Source organism: Coturnix japonica, chromosome 1, assembly GCF_001577835.2.
Source record: "Coturnix japonica isolate 7356 chromosome 1, Coturnix japonica 2.1, whole genome shotgun sequence".
NCBI classification, from domain to species: Eukaryota; Metazoa; Chordata; class Aves; order Galliformes; family Phasianidae; genus Coturnix; species Coturnix japonica.
Window position 1 is genome coordinate 7,850,403 of NC_029516.1, and position 10,467 is coordinate 7,860,869.

Below are 10,467 nucleotides of genomic sequence, written 5' to 3' on the forward strand. Positions count from 1 at the left end.
GAAACCTATGAGTAAGAAAAGTTAGCATATATGTGCACGTGGGTAGGTTTTTGGTTGGTTGGTCAGATGGTCTTCAAGTCACGCTAAATCATAAAACATTTATATGCAGAAAATGCTTTTAAAAGTACACATATCTTCTTGCTTAGGGACATAGACCAGCAGAAATATTTTAAATCAGTGGTCATTATATATGTGAGTGCAAAGATTTGGAATGGGCTTCATATGCAAAAGAAAAAAAGCTTATGCACCTGCAGTAGGAATTTCAGAAGAGATTAATAACGCTGGGTGCTTAAACTTCTGATGCCCCTCTTGAGAATCTTAAAGCCTTTAACTTATTTGTTTTTACCCTCTTTTTCTGGTTTATTTGCTCTGATGCTAGAGAGTTAGCTTACAATAATAATAATAATAATAAAATAAAATATTTCATATTGATTAATTTAATGTATGTTTTTTTAGCCTAGAAATCAGTTCTGAATTTTTTCNCTAATGCTAAAAAGCTTAATCTCTTTAACACGATTTTAATTAGAACCTTTGTGACAGATGCTGAATGCTGTTCTGTCCAAATGACAAAACTGCAGAAATACAGCTGTTGCTGTATCTCTGGTAAGTGCTGATAGACATTTAACAGAAATATAATAACAACAATGTTTTAATATCACTTCTTTTCTTATTAAGAAGAAGATGGTTTCTTCAGCTGTTGTACATTATCACCAATGGTTAATGATATGCATAAACATTACAGGAAATAGATCTAGTGTTTAGATCTAATATTCAAAACTCAATTTTATTAATTTAATTTACTATCCAGAGTTTACTGATCTAGCAGAATCTTCACAGGGATTGTGCAGTAATTTATAACTCATTGGAACCCTAAACCTCTTTGATATACTTAGAACACTTTGTTATCTTTCCAAATAATTTATTAGGATTAAGAAAACATAGAATCTGTATTTCTTATTAATTTCATCTCTGCTTTTATTATGTTTTATGTCAGCTTTTGCAGACCCAGCTTGATTAGTGTCAGTAGGTTTGTACTGAGTTTGGGTCTTGCTTCCTTTGAAGTGATGAAAATGCTTTCCAATTACTTCCCTGAGCTTTGTTCAGATTTTCATGAGAGTGTCCTTAACTACTTAAATTGTGCATGGTGGCTTCTGTTTAACAGGTGATGTGGGTGAGTTCGTGACACTGGTTTCTTCCACTAAATGGGGTTTTGTCCAACATCTCATTAAGCCTAAATGCTAGTAAGCTTGACTGTGTTTCAGCAAATGTTTTGTAATATCTTTCTATAAGAAAAGAAACCTTCAATCTCATTTACCTCTTTCTTATTTCAAAAAATGACTTAGCACAGTTCAGCCTGTGTCAATTACATTTACAAGGACTGAACACTTCAATAGAATTGTAAGTCGTGATTCAAATACAGAAACTCATTTATTTTCCCTAGCTGTACTCTTAAGTAACAAGCAAGACATAGCATAATTTTATGTGAGTATGTTACTAACTGATTTACCAAGGACTGTTAGGTATGGTGCAAGAACATATAGAAACATGAAATGTATCCTCTAAATCTGTAGGATCTCTTAGCATCTGCCATAAGAAATTTAACAGTGTTAAATACATGTGTTCCAAACAGAGATCTTCAATTTAAGAAGTTTGGTAAAATGAAACAAGTGCAGACCAAACTGGTTTTAGTTCCATTTGGACTCCATCTTTCAAGGATGAATTCCATACAGAGAGTAGTAGAAAGGCTGTACGTAGCTTTTTCTCTTTCCCTCTCCAGTCCCTTCACTCTTCAGCAACCCTTGATGCAGAATGTTTTCAAGGTCCTGGAAGGTCCATTTAGGTTCTCCTTAATGAGCCATATAAAGACTTAACTAGTTTTCTAGCAACTTTTCAGAAAAAGAAAATTGGGAGGAAAACAAGCAAAAAGAGTGTGGAGAAGGGCAAATTCACACAGTCTGGAGTTAGTGTAGGAAAGTGAATTATCTTGGTTTATCCAGTGAAGGAAGTGAGGCTCTTCTGGTGTTCAAGATTGACTTTTGGTGCTCTGAGCTACATTAGCTTGAACTTGACTTTCTAATTAATGTTCCTTGGCTGTAGTTAGCCTTTGTGAATGCCCACTTCTGCATCTGAGTAGACCTGTGAGGCCAAAATGTGTAGTTCTTCTGTTTAGCTGCTAGGCATAGGCAACCTGATATCTGTGTTACAGCACTCTAGCTAATGTCAGATCAGGTTCCTTGCAGTGTGCTTTTACTTGCTGTTTTTTACCATTTTTTTATACTATATGCAATATTCCACACCAGTATGTTGCTCATAACACACATCCCCTCTCCAATTAGCCATTCCTGCCCCCTTACCCCCATTCCTATGTAAGATTAACTAAGTGGGCCAAAGGAAAACTATGCTATAATGTTTCAAAAATTAAAACTAATTTGGTTCAATGTCTTGTGGCTAGAATAGCCTTTATGAAGAGAGGTAACTTCAATCCAATAAAACTGATGCATGTGGAGGGCCATTTTGTTTCTTCTATTAATGAGACAACCTTAACAAACTGCAGTGGCAAACCAAGATGACTTTGTTTCATTACAGCAAAAAGACTGATATTTTATACATGAGCAATACAACTGTGTTTCATCATAAGCCTCCTGCCTTGCACTTTCCCAAATCGTACTGAATTTAGAATGTTCATTGTTATATAGTCAAGGCTTTGAATTCCTTAAAGCTATGCTCTGGTATTTGAATATGCTCTCATTTATTTTTAAATTGTGTAGGCAAATATTTATGTTTTATCTGTAAATGAATTATATTTTTCAAATTTAAAATTAATTTCCTTTAGGGTTATCAAAGGAAACATCAACCAAAGTGGATAAATTTACTTTGACATTTAAAGACTTCTTGTGTGTGAGGTAAGCTATATATATATTTTTTAATATGTACATTTTTTTAATTTTTTCTTTTTAAACATAATTAAATTGTGTGCAATCTGTGATGAAATTTAGGCACAGGATTTCAGTGTTACTGTTGATTAACTTGCTATCAAAATGTAGCTGATTTGATGGACACTATTTTTTATGTACTCTACAGTTCTGACCCTGTTCATAACCTGATAATATTGTGCTTGTTGAGGTCAGGCCTGGCAGATCAGGATTGCCTTTGCATATGTTGTTTTTCTCTGGAGAATTTCAGTTGGTGGGCATGTCATTGTCCCTCCTTCCTGCAAGTTATGTGAAATTGTGATACTCCTCCCTCAGGGTCAGGATATGGCCAGACTACAGATGTGTGACAGAGCAGTAAGACAGCTCTGGATTATAACTGCAGTCACAGTGAAAATGCTGTTTTCGTGCCTGGTAGGTTTTCTGTTCAGAGGAAGCAAATATTTTCAAGAGTTTGCTCTAGATAGTTAAGCTTTTCAATGGGTGTTTGCACATCTGAAATAGTTCCAGGTATAAAAACTCAGATACAACACCAGTGATTAATGTGAGAAACAAAAATTTTGATGGTGGAAACTTCAAATGGGAAAGAATTTTAATATACTCACAAAACCTGGGAATACCCAGAGACTTATTACTGAGTGCCTCTGGAATTTTTAATGTTCCCATTTTTTGAGGAATGATGGCCAATTATGTGGTAATATCTACTTGTATAAATTTTGAAGTACTTGTAATCACTATTCATGAAGGTTTTTCTCACAAAGGTAGGATCTGATTACTGGTTTTCTTTAGATACTCTGAAACATTTTCTAGAGCAGCCTCTTTTACCTATTTGCAGTGCACTCACCATGCAAATGAAACCTTAAGGTAGATTATATGCATACTTGTTTGGAGTTGCAGTCTTCTGTAAATGCTTTAATGAAAAACTGAAGCACTTCAGCTCCTTTCTTGGGGATTTTTTTTCCTCACTGAAGGTGCACCCAGATCTTCTCATATTTCTGTCCTTCTCTCCTACTGTTTAGTCATGGTGTGGGGGGAAAAAAGGAGCGGAAACTTCTCACTCCCTTGCACAGCCAAGAAATAGTTACGATAATTTAGCCCTTGCTGTTCAAGCTATGGTCTACTGCTCCTGAATCTAACTGAGGTTGGCATCATATGAAGGAACCTGCTGAAGTGTGAAAGACACTGAAGTGGCTATGATTAAAAAATATTGAAAAATTATAGACTGTGCAGCAAGAAACCGTTATTGAGGTAAATGAGGTCAAGGCAGGTTAACACACAAAGAACACTTGTGTAGTTGATGCTTGTTTATGTTAGGGAATGAAATATTAAGAGCTGTTTCATTTCGTATGTTATGCCTTTCACCTTTCTGGCCAGACAATTGGCAGAACAAATTTTGTAATCATAAAAGTTCATCTTGCTGTGCATATTATTAGAAGGGATTTGCATTGGCAGGAGTCTTTATGTATTTCTCTGTATCCTATGCCTTTGATACAAGTTACTTTTTCTTCCTGACTAGCTGAGAATATGAGCAATAAGAGAAGGAAAATGGAAAATTAGGTGTATGATGTAATCCAGCGGGAAACTCTGAAGACTGAAGCTGTAAAGTTATGATAAATTTTAGGGAGACTCCTGCTTTCTTGAGCACCTGTTCCCATATTTTAATTGAACCCATTAGAAATGAAAAATAAGGGTTTTTCTTTGGGTTTATTTAAAAATAAAAACAGCAAGTGGCAAACTTCCAAGTTAACAACGTGCTTCAGGAAGGGATGGATGTCATTTCCAGCATTCTGGAACTATGCTTGACCTCAGTGTATAAAGATAAACATTTTTTTTAATATTCAGTAATATTTTAGTCTCGTTTTCATGGCTGTATCCCAGACTATGGATGAAGGCTAAGTATATGTTGTTTGTTGGTTTGGTTTTTGTTTTGCTTTGTTGGATATGTTTTTTAATTTTTTTTTTGGCAAACAATGATCTCCTGATTTTTTCCAATCTAAATTGCCCTCCAGGGCACTAATAAAACAAGTCATGGCTCACAAAGTAAATTTCCTGTGTACTAATTGAAACCGGTTTCAAATTTATTAGGGCTTCAATCTTCTTCCCAAGAGCTGATGCTTGTGTTCACAGTAGCCAGTAAGTCAGTATGACAACTGGTGTACTTATCAGAAAGATGAAAGAAGTATTAACAATAATCCATTAATATACTTGAATATGGTTTAAACAGTGTATGAAACTGGACACTCATGAAATGTTTGCTTTCCCTATGTATGCCCCTGAACACCACCCATAATGTATGATCTACTGGAATTTGCAGGTAGACTTTGCTTGAAGATGGCAGAAAAGTCAGGGAAGTGAGGATATGAGTCTCTCTAGTTTTGTTAAGTTTGTCCTTGTCTTTCATAAGTTATAGGAGCCAGAAATTTTGTTAAAACGTTCCAGCTTTCTCCTCCATCCAACCACACCACAAAGAAGTTTAAGTGTTATGCAAACCATCCTTCTAAGCCCACAGAGTCTGCCTTCTGCTCTGTGCTTCCTCTCTCCAAAATATACTAGGAGGGAGGGCACTTGTCAGATTTCCTGGCACTACATTTCATAGCAGAGTTCCTCTAACAAGAGAACCACAACCTCTTGTGCAGACTGAATTAATAATATGACAAAAGCATTTGGCCTCCATGTGGATGAGGGCTGGCTGGGGAACTAGAACTCTGGTTTCAGAAAGATTTCAGGGGCTGGAAATCTGTTTTATTTTCTACATCATGTTAAATTCTACTGAGTCAAAAATAGGATAGGGAAAGAAAAAAGTCTTCCTTATTAACCAAGTAATACTGATGTGATGCCAATGCACCGGAGTAAATCACCTGTTATGAAACCCACTCAGGATCTCAAGGGATGTGGGAGACTGAAGTTTAAATTGTTTTCTCATCTTTTTCTTTCTTTTTTCTTTTCTTTTTTTTTTTTTCTTTCTTTCTTTTTTTTTTTTTTTTCCTATGATAATCTCTCTGTGCTCTGTATCCTTGGGGAGGTTACAGCCTTTCTGGTTGTTGTTCAACATTATACAAATTATCAGCAATTGACAATAAATGCATAAATTCTATGCTCTCGTGTTTTGTCTAAGCAAAAGTACAGTCAAGTTTGTTGTGCTGCTTCGGTATGTTCTGTGATGGCTCTATCTGCAAAAAGGTTCAAACAAGAATGTTCTTGAAAAGTAATGGTTTTCACTAGAACAAAATATATACATGTACATATGTCCTAATGAATCATAATTTTAGATAGTAAAGGAACATGGAGAAGTCTCAATCAGCAGTATTGTAGTCGGCCTTTGCTGTGCCTTGACAGCTGCATTGCAAAACAGCAGTCCTTGAGCAAGTGCTTCTAGAAATGTTGTTTACATGTGTTTTTGTACCTCATGTACCCTTACCCTACTGCTTTTCTCTTCTCTACATAAGAAATACTCATAGTTTGCAATTCCTATTTTATTTAGCTCTAGACCTATACACAGTTGTTTGGGCTGCTCTCTGCTCACAGAGATATGTTCTCAGCTAGTACAGGTAGTGGGAGTACAATAGTATCTGCTACCTGTTTTGTCTAGCCACAGTTCCTCTGTCATGATGCATGTTCATAGCAAAGACAGCAGAAGACCAGATGAGCAGCAGTTGCAATGCTATAAACTAATTCCCAGATGTAGAAAAAAAGACTTGCTGTAATGGCTGTATTGTACATGTGGAAATTAAGTCTAAACATACTGCAGTCCCCATAAGCTTGTGAGCCAATTAAAATGTCAATCATGACAGTAACATAGTAGATATTGTGTTTCCCATTCTGCTCTCTCTCTCTCTCTCTTTTTTTTTTTTTTTTTAGTATATTATGATAATGCATTGAAAAAATAACATAAAATGTAGATATTTCTCCATTGTTTACTTTCTGTTATGTTTAATTCAATATTAAACATACTCGTAGGCACTTTTAAGAGAATTCAAGTAATTCTATTTATTTTTTTTAAACTGTTCAAAGCAGTACCTTTTCAGTGCATGCTAGTATTGTCCTACATATCTGTAATAGATTATTTCTCATTTTAGAAATGTTAGAATATAAAGTCCATGTATTTTGCAGATCTCTTTATCTTGTACTCCAGACAGATAAAATATAGAATCATGATGTAATTATATAATCTATCAATATTCAGATAATACCTATTGGGGAAAAAAATCTTGACATCTTTCTTTTAGTTTCTGACAGAGATGAGCCTAGCTTTGAAGTTCAGGAAGATATAATTTCCGTTCCAATAGAAAACTTATACAGAAATGACAACAGGTCTTATTTTTCCATTTTATTTCACTCGACTGTAGGAGAATAAAAGCTTTAGAGGTAACAAACGGTAACATTATACCATTTATAATGACTGAACAGCCAAAGCATTTTTTTTTATTTTTAAATTTGATTTGAAAATCCAGATCCTTACTACTGAATCTTATAATAGAGGTTGTTATTTATACATTTGGGAAAGTAGCAGTTTTACTTTTCCATTTAAAATGTTCTGTTCCTCATTATCTTTCCTCCTACAAAGGTGTGTGTGGAAAGGCAGGGAAACCTTGATCTGGAGAGCACTGAGGTTTTGAAAAAAGTGTCACAGAACCATTTTCCTGCTTGATTCCATGTCTGGATGAGCAGGGATATTGTGATGGGATATTTCAGTGACGTTTGCCTTTGTCCATGAAGTTCAGCTTTTTAAATTTTTATTTATTTATTTATTTATTTATTTTCCCAAGGAGTTTTTGTTTACTTGGTATTGAGGAGATAAATCTGCTTTCACCAAAATCATTGCACCAGCTGCCCAGCTTATAGAAAATACTGGCAACTGAATTTTTAATGCTTTTAAAGGTCTGGATCACTTTGTTTTGTACTACCACAGTCATTTGTGCTTGATGGAAAAAATTACCAGCTCTTAGTGTACCTAATGGTATCCTCCTACTTCCTGATCATTCATATACCACATTTGATAACTTTATTTGAGGTCCTATCTGAAAACCAAATTTACAATAAAACCTTCAGATTCTCATTTTTGAAGCTCCTTGAAATGAGATGGGAATATTACAGTGAAATGGAGCAATCTTAATTGTAAATGAGTTTGGTTTCATGTGTTTAGTCTCTGGTAAGTCTTATAATTATTAAATTCAACTAGCTACTTTCATTTTATGACATCCACTGAAGGAGAAACCCATGCTTATATAAATAAAGAATGGAGTGCATCCCCAGATATCATACAAAAATAGCTGGACAATGCTTCAAAAGACTTCAGTACTTGGAAGCGACACTTACAAATATTAAAAATTGCTTTGAGGTCACTAGTGCATTTTTTGTTCCTCCAGCACTTCTATTTACTTCAGTAGGGGGCCAACGATTTTGGAATCTGAGTTGCATTCTAATACTGATTACAGAACTCTTAAGAAAATAAGCTATACCTTATCCTATTACTTTAGAACCTTAATAAAACATTTCCCCTAAGGAAAAAAAGTATATATATATTAAAAAAAGAAAAATCTTTTAACATAAATTTCAGGATAGCATAGCATTTTTTAATCACAGATAAGGCATTAGTAAAAGTGGATAAAATATCTGAAGGAAGAAATATGTGTTTTGATTTATATCTTAAAATTAAAGTTGCTGAGAAGGACTGCTAGATTTCTCTCTCTATTGTTTCCTTTTGAATCTGCATTCCTATGCTAGGAATTAGGCCTAAGAGAGAGGAAAGCTATACTTTTAGCCTAGCCAGGGGCCAAGTACCAATCAGTCCATCTGAACATTCCTCTTCTGTTAAAGGCAAAACTCACTCTAATAGAAAATCTCAGCTGTGTCCCAGGACAATGCTACTTCAAAGGTCAGCATGTCATTCATGTTTAAACTTCAGGGACATAGTAAAACTGACATTTGAAACCACAAGCCACAGTGTTTCTTTGGGATTATTTTTACATGTAATCAAGACTGGCTGCAAAGAGTCACGCAGTCAGAAATGACATGGGGACTCAACACAGAGAGAGGTTGCAAAGGAAAGCAAAAGTCAGGCAGTTTATGCAAAGAAAAATTGTCTCTAAAATGCTCAGAGAACATTAGTTGCTATCCTGTTCTCAATATATGGTAGCTTGATTCAAGGGGGAAATATAGATTTTGAGGAATGTCAGCATGAAGATAAACATCACACCAGTAGGTCAAGAGGTTGGGGAAGAGGATATGTTCACCACATTTTCTGGCTTTCTGCCCTATCTATGAAGCTGAACATAATTGTACAACAAGTTATATGTGGTTATGATAATCACATTTAGAGACATATTGGCTATTTTGCTATAGGAAAAAAAAAAAAAAAAAAAGTACAGCTGTATCTCTCCAAGAGGAAATGCAGATCTGCTTCTAAGCCAGCTGACACAGCAAAATGGCATTCTGGGCTGTCCCTTACTCAGCTGCATGGAGATCTTTTTTCATTGCCTTCTATTTTGTGTTAATGTGGGATGAACCTCCTCGTTTATGTTGACAGCTTTCATGAAAATCTTGGATAATGTGTGATTTTTTTGGTTTTTTAATAATTCTTTTACCAATACAGTGTTAAGTGGCTTTTTTGTTGTTGTTGTTCTTTTAATAACATTTCTTAATTTTACTTGCTTCCTAATGCAATTAAAAATAGAGCAGTTTCTATGGTTCTCAGATAAGAGTTAATTTTTTCTTCACATTTCTATATACTCTGACATACCATATGCAATATGTATAAGTACATCCATTTTCTCATACAAGGTATCTGGTTGAAACTCAACACTACCAAATTTAAGGAGGATTCAAAATGAAATACTGATCCATCATAGTCAAGATCCCCACACTTTGATGTAGGTCTGATGATGTTCTAAAATAGGATTTATCTTTATCTGTTGCTTTGAGTCTCTTTCCTACTCTTTTGTCTGAAACACTCTTGCATAAGGCACTAAGTATGATTTTCTGTGGACGTAAGAAATACTTCCACCTCTTATAACAAAAGTTATCTAGAATGGATTTATTAGGAAATTTGTGATTACTTCTGCTAACTACTTTTACAAATTGTAAAGACATAAAATCTTTCCTTTCTACCACTTCTTCTACCCATCCTCTTGCTAAGTGTTGTCTTTCTTTTTTCAGTTGACAACCAAAACTTCCTATAATTATGTGCAATGACCATAAAATTTTTATTAGAAATTCCTGTAACGTGTTCCAGTAGATATGCTGAGTAATAGTTTATGAAATTTGTACCAAAAATGAGCATACGTTATTGACTACATTGTCAGTGATGCATGGAAGGTCACTGATTTTCCCTTCTTGTCCTCTAAATAGGAGTACGTAATTAAGCAGTCTTATCGTTTTCATAAAATTTATCTTCCTAGTTGGAAAAATGTGAAAAGAAGCTGAAAGCAGTCTAGAGAAAATAAATAAATAAAATAAAATAGAGAGAAAGAGAAAGAAAAGGAAAGAAAAGAAAAGAAAAGGAAAGAAAAGAAAAAAAAGAAAAGAAAAGAAAAGAAAA

General features: G+C 34.7%; 1 protein-coding gene across 1 annotated transcript in view; it reads left to right on the forward strand.

The window, feature by feature from the left end:
• Positions 1-2,885: 2,885 nt before the first annotated feature.
• SEMA3A (semaphorin 3A) overlaps positions 2,886-10,467 on the forward strand; it is a 241,749-nt gene continuing 234,167 nt past the window's right edge. The window contains exon 1 of the mRNA XM_015876098.2: positions 2,886-2,903. The gene's annotated coding sequence lies outside the window, so the exon portion shown is untranslated. The remainder of the gene's footprint in view (positions 2,904-10,467) is intronic.